The sequence below is a fragment of the Alligator mississippiensis genome, chromosome 6, assembly GCF_030867095.1.
Source record: "Alligator mississippiensis isolate rAllMis1 chromosome 6, rAllMis1, whole genome shotgun sequence".
Taxonomy (NCBI): domain Eukaryota; kingdom Metazoa; phylum Chordata; order Crocodylia; family Alligatoridae; genus Alligator; species Alligator mississippiensis.
Window position 1 is genome coordinate 6,853,531 of NC_081829.1, and position 13,950 is coordinate 6,867,480.

Sequence of the window (13,950 nt, forward strand, 5' to 3'; positions counted from 1 at the left end):
AGACAAGACCCACGGGCTGAAAAACTCTGTACCCAGGCAGCTCTATTCCAAGCCCAGCCCAGGACACAGATAGATGAGCAACGAGGCATGGGGATATCAAGGGAGATTAAAAGGCAACCCCTGGGGTCACAATGGATCAAGTATCTTCAAGGACGAAGTTTTGGGTCGCTGCAGGATGTGGCTGATAAAGGGGGACGTGCCCTTCCAAAGGGCGGTGTGCTAACAGCCGTCCAAAACCATCCCTGTGGGCTGCTCTCTGCCCAGCAAGCCTGCAGCAGAGCTGGGTTGGGTTTCCCCCCCCTCCTGCTTCCCACTGCTGTGTTTTTGACTTTGTTGTTATTTCAATGAGATTTTTAATAAAAAGGAAAGAACTGAAGCTTAAATCTTGGAGCCTGAAGGGACAAACTGGCCCAGGTAGATAAACAAACCGCCAGGCTGAATTTCTGAAGCACCGAGGTACTGTCTCTTCATTGAAACTCCCCCAGACTCTGCCTGGGAACACTTTCAATCAGTGGATCACATTTAACCTTTTTGTGGCTCTAGGGGCCTCAGCAGAGGAAGATTTTAGCATTTCCTCTCTACAGGACATTTTAGCATTTCCTCTATAGAGAGAATTGGGACTCTCCGTACTGCGGCTTCCCCTGGTTTCCTTGAGGCATGTCCCTATATAAAAGCTAATTCCTATTGATTATTAAGCAAGGGAGCTCCTTGCTTTGGAAGGGATAAAAACTCTCATGCCTAGAAATCACTCCTGGGGCAAAGGAAGAAACTTTCCCAGGGGCAGAAATCACTCCTGGGGCAAAGGAAGAAACTTTCCTGGGGCAGAAATCACTCCTGGGGCAAAGGAAGAAACTTTCCTGGAGCAGAAATCACTCCCGGGGCAAAGGAAGAAACTTTCTTGGGGCAGAAATCACTCCCGGGGCAAAGGAAGAAACTTTCTCAGGGACAGAAATCACTCCTGGGGCAAAGGAAGAAACTTTCCTGGGGCAGAAATCACTCCTGGGGCAAAGGAAGAAACTTTCCTGGGGCAGAAATAACTCCTGGGGCAAAGGAAGAAACTTTTTTGGGACAGAAATCACTCCTGGGGCAAAGGAAGAACATTTCCTGGGGCAGAAATCACTCCTGGGGCAAAGGAAGAAACTTTCTCGGGACAGAAATCACTCCTGGGGCAAAGGAAGAACATTTCCTGGGGCAGAAATCACTCCTGGGGCAAAGGAAGAAACTTTCTCGGGACAGAAATCACTCCTGGGGCAAAGGAAGAACATTTCCTGGGGCAGAAATAACTCCTGGGGCAAAGGAAGAAACTTTCCCAGGGGCAGTGTACCACATTGCTTCCTACTGCAGGACTACTTACATCTTTTTTGGAAGCAGACAGTAGTAGCCACTGTTGAAAACAGAAGTCTAGATTCGATGGTCTGTGGCGCTCATCCAGTTCCTCTCTTCCGGTGAAGGAAATAATACGCCTAGGAGAGATCACAGCCATGTCCATGACAGACAGCAGTGTCGCAACGCCGAGAAAGCGGAGTTTTGACCCAGGATTTCAAGTGGGGAATAAGCAGCAGAAGCCAGCAAGCACCTAAAGAACAAATGTCTTGTCATCGTGCCGTACACAAAGAAAGAAGGGGAGAGGAATCATTTTAATGACGTCTCATCGGAAAATGCATCTAAGTAAAAAATTTTTTGGAAGTTTTTTGCAAAATCTAAGGAAGTTTTGGATATGGTTTCCTTGCATGGTAAGAAAAAAAAAACCCCAACAACATCTGAACTGTTCAGTATCCATCCCTTTTCTCCCATGGATCTGTTTAAAACTATTGTGCTGGGCCATGTAATCTGGCATGATTGTAGAAGCCCGTGGCCCAGTGGCCGTAAACCGGCATAACTGTACTGAGTTCGACAGAGCTGTCTTCTTGAAGGATACGGCTCTGGTGTGCGTATAGAAGCAAACTTTCTAGTGTCTGCAGAGATGGATGCCCCCAATTAACTGACATCCTCAAAAGGGAATAAGCCGGCTCAAAGTGGAAGCAGTTTAATCAGTGCCGAGTATAGTATGCTGCTGTCAAAGTCTGTCTGATAAAGGCTACAGTGCCTAACTGGGGAATGCAGAGAACCCTGGTATATTAACTCTAATGGTGAGATGATAATGATTAATTATCTCACCTGTCTACAAGGGGAATAAGCTTCTCTTAACTGGAGTCTCTTAAACATCTCCTCTTGCAGCCTAATAGCACTTGGCTGTCATACAGCACCTTAAATCCATGCAATTCGCACCCATTGGCTAATTAGGACAGAGCCGCAGTAGGGTTTAGCCGAGGAACATCTCTGGGTTCATTTTCCCTTCCGCTGACATGAGATCCGCTCCGGGGTGGAGCATAGCAAGCATGGCAAGATCATCTTAACTGAGTTGGTCACGGCAGTGGTCTAGTCCAATGTCCAGCTGGCAGTCACAAGCCCCAAAGACATGTCTAAAGGTATATGGGGGGGCAGGCGATCACAACCTACACCCCAAACTTCATGGCCCAACAGGAGAGGGAGGGCAACAGCGCTGAGCTAAACTCTGCACGACGTGCAGGTAACTAATGATTCTGGATACCAAGTCATACACAGGAAGGTTGGGGAGGGGAGGGGCGCTGTCTATAATTCACCGTGTAAGCGCAAATGAAATGCCACATTTTTTGTCTTCCCAAGCCTGGAGAATGAATTATGCATTTCTTCCCCCCCCAGCACTGAACTATAAATTTTGTTTCTCAAGCTTGGAACATTTCTGAAGGCAAAAAAGCTCTGCCTTGCCATCTCCTCTTCTCCCGGACTCTGACTTGTTCCCGCACTTCACCTCCCTCCCAGATGTAAGATCTCAGTTAAATACTACGAAAGTAAGTCATACCTGTGTTTTTCATTTAGGGGTAGATTTACTGTGGATGCCTCTCATCAGTCAGCCCTCTGTGATGGATTTTATATCACTCATCTGTTAAGAGAGGCGGTCTGGAATTTGTATAACCTTAGTATCTTCCCGGGGGATACGACAGGGCGTGTTTATTCCAACGCACCAATGCAAAGCAAGGAGACACGGCACGACACTGCAGCAAGGCGCAGGAGAACCGGGGTCTATTTGCAGCTCTGCTACTGACTCCCTGGGTGGCCTTGGGTGAATTACTTAACCCCCCTATGGAAAAAAAGGAGGCTCATTCTCAGTTCATGTATCTAAGCCACTTCTACACGATAAGATCTGAGGGTCTTGCATTTTGGAAGGAGTCTGTCTTTACTCTATCTCCATAAGGTAAGGCAGTGTTGCTAACTTGATATTGCACAGGGGGGAAGTGAGGCACAGAGATGAAGTGGCTTGCCCAAGGTCACCCAGGACATCTGTGGCAGAGCTGGGAACCAAACTCGCATCTTCCAAGTTCCAGTTTAATGTCCTAAGCAAGGAACCAGCCCTGTATGTTTGAGACGAGAAGCACCTTGGGGTGGGGGGGAGCCCTCTCTTGCAACGTGTCTGTAGGTTGCAAAGTGCAGCGGGGCTTTGATCTCAGCTGGCAGGTCTACACGCAAATGCAGTAACCGGGACTCTGTTTTGATCCACGAGGCTGCCATCTGTTAAATGAACGGTTATTTGTGTCCAGAGGGCGGGTGTAAATTGTTATGGTTCACAATAACTGCATGCCCGCAGACCTCCAGCATTCAAATCCCATCTGCCTCGTTGGAAAGGACGGACTGTTATTTACAGGCCCTCAGTCCTAATCAATGGAATTGGCTCTGCGGGGCAGGAGCAATTTAGCAACTTCAGTGCTGTAGCAAATGAAACCAGGCTGAAGGCAGCTCTGGCTGATTTTAGCCCTGTTCCCTCTATACGTGGCTGAGCCCGCTTAGCTGCTCTCAGGACTCATTTCTGGTCCTAAACCACACTGATCTCTCGGGCAAGTCATCTTGAGTCAACTTGGGTCATACGATGAATGGCAGCGAGCCTCAAGGAAGCAGCACTGTTGTCCCCAGGCCATCGTGCCATCTCCAATTATCCTCTTCTCTCTTCTGAGCGGGAACAGCACATCAGCAGCGTTAGAAGGTGTCAAGTGCAATATTGCTCCAGAAGCCAAATGCACCGTATTGCAACCTTCTTCAAGGACGCAGCCCGGTGGCTCTCCCTTCCTCCTTCTACCTAACCCATACTCCCCTTCAAGGCTTTTTATTCCCCAGAGAAGCTCCTGACTGAAGGATGTGAGACAACTAGGGTTGAATAAGCAGAATTGCATCCTTTCTCTCTCCTAGTTTGCTGAAAGAGCCTAGGAGAAAGGGTTGCCACCAGCTCAGCCATTTATGGAGGAGCTCCAGTTTGCGTAGGGCGATCCTCCTTCTTCTCCGGGGGTCCTAAATCATTTCTGGATTGGGCATTGCATTGTTAATGCAACAACCTGTGGTACCACGGATGACATTTTGATGCAACAGCATCTCGTAGCAGTGTAGCACAGGGTCCTTCCACACCCATCTCAGCATGCATCTCCTCATTACAGCGCCCCGGGCTGAACCTACCCAGATTTGGCAACCATCCATACCTGGCATCGTTCTGGAAGAAATGCTTTGGACAAACTGTCAGGCTTACCTAGAGGGAACCCAGTAAAACATCATGCGCTGAAACATGAAGGAGGACACAGCTGCTTCCTCTCACCTAAACCTCTATGAGTTTTTGTCAGGATCGAGGAAAGAAAACCATTAAGCTCAATGGGCCACAAGTCCTGCTCGACAGCATGCAGGCTTCAGTAATTAAGTTCCTGATTTGATTAGTCACCCACAGCTTGTGCAGTCATTTCTATTGCCTGATTGGATGACACATTGGGCCACATTGTATAAAGAGAGAGGAAGGACAATTCTCACTTGTGTTCAGACACACTGATCTGGATGTAAACACATATATTTAATATATGAGCAATGGCCACCGTCTACAGATGTGCCATAACTAGAGAGAACCCAATGAAACTATCGGGCTTAACTAGAGGGAACCCAATGCAACACCATGGTCTGAAACACGAAGACGGGCACACTAGCTGCTTCCTCTCACCTGAACTACATATACACATATATACAGAAATATATTTGTATAATATATATGTGTGTGTGTGTGTGTATGTATATTCACCGTGTAAGTGCAAATGAAATGCCATATTTTTTGTCTATATAGGTCTATATATATACACACACACACACACACATATATGTATTGTGTGTGTGCATGTATATATATATGTCTATATAAGTATAGACATTTTTTGTCTATATATGTATATATGTATATGTGTATGTGTGTGTATATATATATATATATGTGTGTGTGTGTGTGTGTGTTATATATATATTCCTGCTCATAAGCAAAAATCCAGATGGACAAAGTCCAAAGGCGGACTTGTCATGTGGTCAGCCCGAATATATGAATAGACTTCTTCAGTACACTGCTTGAATCCAGAGGATTTCAGAAACCATTGGGAAGGGTCTACCTAAACTGCAGGGGGACCTACCAGCCAATTTACATGGGTTGATCACGGCATAAAGGTCTCTGCAGTCGTTTTGCGGTGGCCCTGCCCCTCAGGGCTGATTGGTGGAGAAGCTACTGCCCTTGGCGCTGATTGGCAGAGAGGGCTGGATGAGCCATTGCATCTGCTGCCCTTCATGCCAGTACCTTCTCCTCCCAGTAAGGAGGACCACTGGCTCCCACAGGGGACCCAGCATTTGATTTTTATTCATTTTTGTTGATTTTGTGGAAAACCCTGGATTTCGCTTGACAACATGAATTAAGTAGGCTCCTAACCGTTAGCAAACCAAAAATCCAAAAGGAAGAATAAAATGCTACTGTCTATGATGGGACGAGCACTCAGTGCTACACAGCGCTGTGCCAAGCCATGGGTATATTTAGCCTAGGGAATGGGTGGCATTAAGCAAAGATCAGTTACCAGAGTTCAGGAGGTGTTAAACTGCGTCTACACTAGGCAAAAAGCCCTGTTGAGAGGTAAGGCCTATTTTTGTCCAAACTAGGCCAAATGCAGTACCACCTCCTTAGAATGGGCCCCAATGGGACTGGCCAAAAGTTCATTAAAACTGGACATTTGCAGCAATGCTAATTTTGCTGCATCATCAAAAGGAAAAGAATTGGATCTCAGCGTTGGGGTCATTAAAAGCAGAGCTGTATTTGAGCGTGTGTGTGTGTGGGGGGGTGGTATTATGAATGTCTAGGAAGCCTCATTTACTCCAGGGGGGGCTTTAAAAGCAGGCTGCTCGCCTGTGCTTCATACTATCCAGCAGATGAACGTTACTGGACACTATTCTTTGGACAGCTGCATCCACAGCACCACCCTGGTTGGTGGCGGGCGAGAAAAAGCTAGCTGGTGGCAGACGTGAGACAGCTGATACGGGGTCCCATGCAATGCTGTTATCATTCCAGCAGCTGCTGGGTGATTTCCTTCCTTCAGGTTGTCCTTTTAATGTTGCTCACTTTTTTTTTATCATCGTCGCCCCAGCGGAGAAGCATATTGTTTCCAACCCTTAGGAAACAAGACAAAGAGGTTTGTTCTGTATTTTTTCCTGTGACATCCAGCTGTGATAATGCGATAGGTAAAGCTGAGTTAAGAAAATCAACAATTTAGCCCTGTGGTGGGGTTGTCTTGTCTGAAGCTACAAATTCAGGCAAAACATTATAACTTGTTGAAGGGAAAGTAGCAGGCACAGCCTGTATCTGCATGATAAAGCTAATGTGGCTGATGCCTTTAATTATTTATTTCGTACCGGTACTGCTCAGGCAGAGATAAAGTGTCTAAGGGACCAGACCATCATCATCAATGAGGCTCCCAGTACTTTGCCCACTGTACTTATCAGCCTGACAAGATGGGAATAACAAGCAAGGCCTGAAGATTAGTGCTTGTGCCCGACTGCAGTGTCCATTGTCAAGGTGAAACAGAGCAAGATAATGTGCACAAACACATGCACACACACACTTGTATACGTATAGGAATGCAGAATATTTAGCATGAGGTCTGAAAAGCTACACCGGTAGGAAAAAATTCCACGTCCCAGACTAAATGCACCATGGGGTCCAATATCATGCCTTGAAATGGTCTCTTTACAGGTTTCAATCAGTGAGCCGGAGCTGGGTGCGTTCTCTAGATGTGTTTTTAAGACGATCATTTTGGCTATTGTAAGGAGCCGGGTCACACTTCCTGGGTATACCCCACGTACAAACACACAGGGATCTGGGATCAGACTCCTGGAGCTCGAAGTTGAGAAATTCATCCCCTGTGCCTTGAGCTGAAGCAATCCTCATGTCTGTTGTATGGCATGGACATTGAAGGGCAATCTCATTTATTCAGAGCATCATTTATTTTCCAGGAGCGATGCGGTTTTCCAGGCTGAAGATTTCAAGGCTGTCTTCCTTTGTGAACGCTCTCCCGTGTCCGATGGTAGAGTTGCACCCCGGGACATTGGCAGTAGAAGTGCTTTTTCCAATCATGCAATGAGCAGATAGAAACAATCTCATGTGAAAATGCCTCCTAGATCACAGGTAAGCAAAATGGCTTCATTAGTGGGTAACGAGGAACAGGAACTTAGCAAGAACTTTTCTTGATCATGATGGAAGCATGCTGAACACTCTGCATACTGGGGAGCGGGGCTGGACCCGGTGATCGGTAAGGTCCCTTCCAACCCCTAACAAGTATGAAACCCCAACTTGCTCCTAGAGATTTCCTTTGCAGAAAAGGAGGCAGAATTTGTCAAATGAGTTATTTATGCATTATTTGCACAGCTCTAGCATGGTCCCCGACATCAGATCAAGAATGCTGTTGCGAGATGGGACCCAAGGAAACTTTGGGTACTACTCTACATCCACAATTGCATCTCTCTTGGGGAAAGAAAGTGTCCAAAAGCAAAAGGGACACCCAGTGGAAAGAGGATCTCTTCTAAGGTGTAAGGATGTGTGTGATGAAAGCACCAGATTGGGTCACAGGAGGGCAAGTGTCAGCTACTGGCCCTGCATAGTCTTTGGACAAATCATTAAATCTTTGTACCTCGGTGTCCCAGCTGTCAAATGGGGATAGTACTTCATTTGTCTCTTCAGGTCGTAATGCTCTGGGGCAAGGACTACCCGTGCATATCAGCGCATCACATGGAAAAACAGGGTCTTAAGCTTGACCAGGATGACTTGGGGCTAAAATGAGATGAGCAACAGAAATGATGAGCTCACAACTTTGAAACAGGGTAACCCCTAAAAGTGGCCAGCATTTGTCCCCTCTCTTGGCAGTAAAAAAAAATCAACTGTGGGTTGATGATGACTAAAAAGACTAAACAGACTTCAGCTTCCCTTTTTCATAAAATAAAAAGAGTCTGGAAGGAGCAGTGTACAAGCCAGGATCATGATCATAAAATTTAAAAAATTGATGAGGAAATTGGAAAGGTATAAAATAATGGTAAACCAAGTAATTAGGTAGCATTCAGGCTGCTGTTTATCAGCTATTTAAGTGGTCTTTAGATAGCTGTATGGCACAGACCCTTTCTTTTTCTCCATCTGAATTACTGATATAGATTAAAAGAGACAATACAGAGGAGGCCTTGGGCTGGTTCTTGGCACAAGGGTTAGTATCACCTTTCAGGGCTAATTGAACTCCCACTAAAATCAGCGGAAAGTGTCTTCAAATGGCATCACTGACTCCCTGGACAGCATTAAGGACATCTCTCTCTGAATTGTTCTTTAATGAGTTTAATTGTCTCTTAAAGCAGAGCAAGGATGGGAGATGACGGTTTCAATGTCATTTGTAGAGATGTAGGACTAAATTCTTAGCCACTAAATCGACTTATCTGATCTATGATACCTGAAGGTTTACTTGGTGACTACAAAACAACAAAAACATAAGATTGCCAGCTTCGTTTAGAGGACACACACCAGAACAACCAGCCCAGCCACCTCGGAGTTTATTAGAGTTGGATATTTGTGAATCCAGACCAAAGGCCAGATCCCAAGTTGGAAGGGGCTGGCTTGTCCTATTCCTCATGATGAAATTTCTCTGTCTGTCCAACATGATAAAGGTCCTACAGGATTAGCTGTTGCTGGTGCAGTTCCCATCTGTTCAGACTGAAATCTTGCAGTGTTTAAGCCCAGATTCATCTGAGGCTAAACCTCAGTCCACCCTGAAGCCATCAATGAAACACGGATCTAAGCAGTGCTTGTCCATGCCTGTATGTTCTGCTTCTCATAACTCAGCTGATTTACCTCTGCAGCTAATTATTCCAGCACTTCATTACTAACCTCAATTGGTTTTCCCCTCCTTTAATGACAAATGAATTTCCAGGTGCAGTCTGTCTAGTTTTACGGGGTGAAATCAATGCAAATGCCTGGGCTTCCATAACTCACCTGAGGAACTGCACTGCTAAGAATAGAAACTTTTGGTGCTTTTTTTGCTCCAAGTATACCTTAACATCTTGGAGCTCCAGGTTCAAAGAGAGCATCTACATGTGCCGATTTAAGGCACATTAGCCGTTTTTAAGGTGCACTAAGGGCACGGGTTTACACTTGCACACACTTAATGCACCTTAAAAATGGCGATTATTAGGCTATTTACATTTCGCCTTTTTCAGGTATCAAATTTAGGTGCGAATAGCTAAAGCGCCTTAACGCACGTGTAGATGCGCTAAGGCCCATTAACACTATGTATGTCAACTCTGACTTGGGACTAACTTTAGGTTGCCCTTTTTATCCTGTAGGTTGTCCTTTTAGTCCCAAGTTGGTTTGCACACCGTGTTAATGCACCTTAGAGTGTGCACGTGTAGACGCACACCTAAATCACCTTCATGTGCGTTAGGCAAATGCACATTAAGTTTACACAAAAGCATGTGTAGAAGTGCCCAAATAGTAACTAGTATTTTCAATATGGGTTACAGGTCCACTTCTACTCCAAATATAGAGTAGCTACAAGTCCAGTAAAGGCCCAGCTGGGCAGCCTTGATACTTGATCTCCATCCATAGCAGCTCTTGAAGGACCCCGGATGAGATGAAGAGGTGACTTGTCAGGCAGCAGGACACTGGTGAATCAGACCCAGTCGCTGAGGGTGAGCCGGGAGCTGATTATACATGGGTAACAACACTTAATGCTGATGTCTAGCAGGCACTTTCAAGAAACAGTATCATACTCTCCGCTAACGGAATAACCTTTGTGCCAAGACAGGAAGGAGGTTTGACCTGGGGCTTTGCAGGTGAATTACTGAGAACGCCTCTGCCCCTTTGCAAAAGGGAGAAGTTCAGGGACAGGTAACACGTGCCTCACTCCACACCTGGCTTGCTTTCCCCTTGCCAGCTCCATCGAACTGGACGACTGGCTGGCTTTTTCATGATGAACAGCATCAGCGTGACAGCCCCCCTCCAGGATGGCAGCAGCGAGATGAATGGGGTGCAGTGGTGAACCCAGCAGGTGTGCAGATTCCCAGAGGCAGCAGAGCCTGGCAATCAAGAATAAAATACAATAAAATAAACCCAGTCCCCTTGGCTTGTCACAGTCTGGGGAGCAGCGCGGCGTAGGCTGCGAAGCAGCTGCTTTAGCTAATCGAAACAATTAGTGGAAAATCTCCTTACACCATGCTGAACTCCGCACAAAGCAGCAGAAGGTGTCGGATCGGTGGGTGGATTTTACATACGGGATACCCCAAGAGTTAATCACTCATTTTACAAATTGCTGATATAAATTGCTGTTAATTAGCTCTGTAAATGCTTATTGTGCTTGCTAAATTAGAACCTGCTGGAAGGGCGTAGACGTGCCGGCGTGTTTGTTTGTTTGACTTTTCCCTTCCTTTCTTTCTTTTTTTTTTTTTAATATAAGGGAAATTGGGTATGAAGGTGTCTGGAGCCGACTGGAATATGCAGCATTCAAAGGCCATTAGACTTGTGACATTCAGCTCTTCCTTTTCATCTTCAGGTTTTTCTGGCTGCATTTCAATGTGTTGGCTGGTTCGGTGGCAACCTGGGGCTAGCGGCGCTGCTTGATTGGTTAGCATGTGAAGCATAATAAGTAAGAAGGTGCTGAATGGGGACTCGGGAGACCAGGGTCCATGTCCCATCTCTGCCATTCATCTGCTGTTTGACCTTGGGCAAGTCGCTCCTCGCCGAGCTGAGGTTTCCTCCCTACCCTTTATCTGCCTTGTCTTCTTATGCTATAAACCGTGTCTGGCAGGGATTGCTTTTCATGATAGCCCAGCCTCTCTGTAATAGAGTACCTTGCAGAGCAACCCCGTTAATGAAATGAGAGTAAAACCTCTTTCAGAAAGCTCCAATTCCTAAAGCCCTTGAGAAAGCCAAAAAAAGGAAGGGTGAAAAACCTCAATGGACATACAGTCTGTTGCACATTGGCCCCGATCCAACTGCGTTCAACCCTCAAAAAGCTACAACCAAGTTAACCGTGCACCGGAGCACCAGACAGGGGAGCTGAAGACGAATGCCCCGCTGAAGCCCTAAAGAGGAGAGCCGTGGGGCAGTCCAGGAGTCTTTACATCCGTGCTCAAAAAGGTTGTGGCATTTCTTCTCCTTTAGTGCCCCTTCCTTTTGCACAGGGATGTTGTTCTTACCCCCAAATGCAAAAGCAAACAGATATACCAGCCTCAGCAGAAGTGATGGATGGACTGTCCCAAACTCCAGTGCAGTCCGATCCTCCGCATAGACCATCCGCTAACGTCTTAGCAGCTGAAGCAAGCTGGGAGTTACTGCCTTTGATGGCTGGCCTTATTCCAAATCAGCTAGCCAGAAGAGGAGTGAGTGAAGTGAGAAAGAGAAAGTATCCTCTGGTTTGGAAGAAACACATGGCAGGTTCAATGACAAAAAAACCCGCAGGGTGAATCAAGCTTGCATCTACAGAAGGCAGTGTGGGGAGAGGAGAATAAGGCAGCGGGTTATCAAATGCAGCGCAATGCCCTTTTTAAAGCAAATTTCATCAAGCAGGCCCAGGATGAAAGCTAATTGCAGTCAATCAATGGGGAAAGCAAGGCGACAGAAGAGCGTGCCAGACCAATTCAAGCCTATTGGGGCAGCCAGGATCAAAATGCTAGACCTGGAAAGCAGACTTTGAAAGAACAGAAGAGGAATGGGAATAGCAAGAGCCCAGTATTACAAGGTGAGGGGCTCTCACCTGCCAAAAAGTGCCACTCTGTAGGCGCAGCATATTGGTCTCTTGGACCCTTTCTTGGTAGTCCTGATCATGCTTGATAAAACTCCTGGAAAGGTCCGTGGATAAAAGAATTAAGACCGGGCAAAGGGTAATTAGTCTTCTCACTGTCTGCACTTCACCTTTAGGAAAGATGTTCCTACCTGATCCAGAAATCGGTGAACACCAGGGGAAGATGCCAGCCACAGCAGGCAGAGGAGATGTTGAAAGACAGGCTTTGAACCACCTTCTTACCTACAAAGGGCAAAATTCATCCCTGTAATGAGTAATCAGGGGCTAGTATGAGGCCCAGTTTCATTTAACTCAGTGGCACTTAGGCCTGATGCCGGCTCTTCTGCTTAGAGTGAGTTTGTATAGACCAGGGGCAGGCAATTATTTCGGGCGGAAGGCCGCTTACTGAGTTTTGGCAAGCCATTGAGGGCCGCATGACAGGCAGCCAGGGGCAGATAAATATTAATTTTCTAATTTTTTTAGGGGCCCCGCGGGCTGGATAGAATGGCTTGGTGGGCTGCATTCAGCCCCCAGGCTGCATTTTGCCCACCCCGATATAGACCCTAAGGTCAGGTGGGCCTGTTACATGTGCCCCCTGCACCGCACGGGCCATACAGCCTCGCCTGATTACTTCCACCTTGAGCCCAATAAATGGGATCAAGGTATCTGTGCTTGATTTGAACCCTTCTAGGGTTAGAGACCCCCCACCCCTTCCCTTAAATGTTTTTTTTCCCCAGGGGCAGTCATTCGTGCTGGAAAAACTTGAGCTTTCTTGCAGATTTGAATTTGTGTGGCTGTAGCTGCCAGCCTTTGGCACTGGTTATTCCTTTCTCCAGCCAGTTCAGAGCCTTTATAACCTGGTGGGTTTTTTCCCTTTGAAAATGGGGAGAGAAACCCAGGGGGTGTCCTATGCATGCAGGGACAGCTCAGGTACCAGGAGCAGTGTAGCCACACTGGGCCCATGGCTCTGGCTTGGTTAATGCACACTGCCTCTCCGTTAGGCCAACAAGCCTGGGTAAAATGCTGTGCTAAGGCAGGCCCACTGCTTCCCTTCCTTGGGCTTGCTCGCTCTGAGCTGGTTTGGGCCTCTCTGCATGGTGCCGTGTTGCGCTGGTGGGAGGAAGAGGCTTGAGACGTGCACGGTCAGACAGGGTGGTGCAAGCATGACCAGTGCATTGGGGGTCAGCAAGAGGTAGGTATAGGGATGTGGAGCAGAGAGAGCAAATGCAAGGGGCCAGGTCTTCCCCGACTATCAACGAGCCTGCAGAACGCAATCGATTCCCACCAGCCAAGGAGCTGGGTTTCCTCCTCCTCTTCCTCCGTCCCTCTCTCTCTTTCTTGGTTCTCATAGCCAGCAAGGAAGTCAAATCTCCCTCCAACCCCTCCCCCCCCTCCCCGCCCCCAAAAGGGTCCTCTATCCCCAGGTCTCTCTCAGTGTCTTCTTTAGAGGGCAAGCTAGGGCTGGGATCTAACGTGTTAACAAGAGAGTGAGCACGAGAGCGCTGCCTGTTCCTATCTCACAGATGACAAACTCCAGAGAAATTGCTTTTCTTTCTCCCTGTGATTTTCGGTGACCCGGAGCGAGGGAAGACCTGACTTCTGGGCAGCGGCACAGAACGGATCTACGTGAGAGGTCAGCTGGTTTCCATTCACAAGTGAACGCACCTGGGCTTGGCCGAACCTTGCAGTTGAATTTTAGTTCCTCCCCCCCCCCCCTCGCTGCTCTGCTCCCCTCTCCCTCTCCCTCTCCCTGCCTGCTTCCTCCTCCCCAGCCCATGGCAATCTATAA

The 13,950-nt window shown here is 47.2% G+C and overlaps 1 long non-coding RNA gene across 1 annotated transcript; it reads left to right on the top strand.

Moving 5' to 3' along the window:
* The first annotated feature begins 7,316 nt into the window (after positions 1 to 7,316).
* Positions 7,317 to 10,764, top strand: LOC132251246 (uncharacterized). The gene is made up of 2 exons (XR_009463202.1): positions 7,317 to 7,534; positions 9,904 to 10,764. It is a non-coding gene; the product is annotated as an uncharacterized LOC132251246 (long non-coding RNA).
* The last annotated feature ends 3,186 nt before the right edge of the window (positions 10,765 to 13,950 follow it).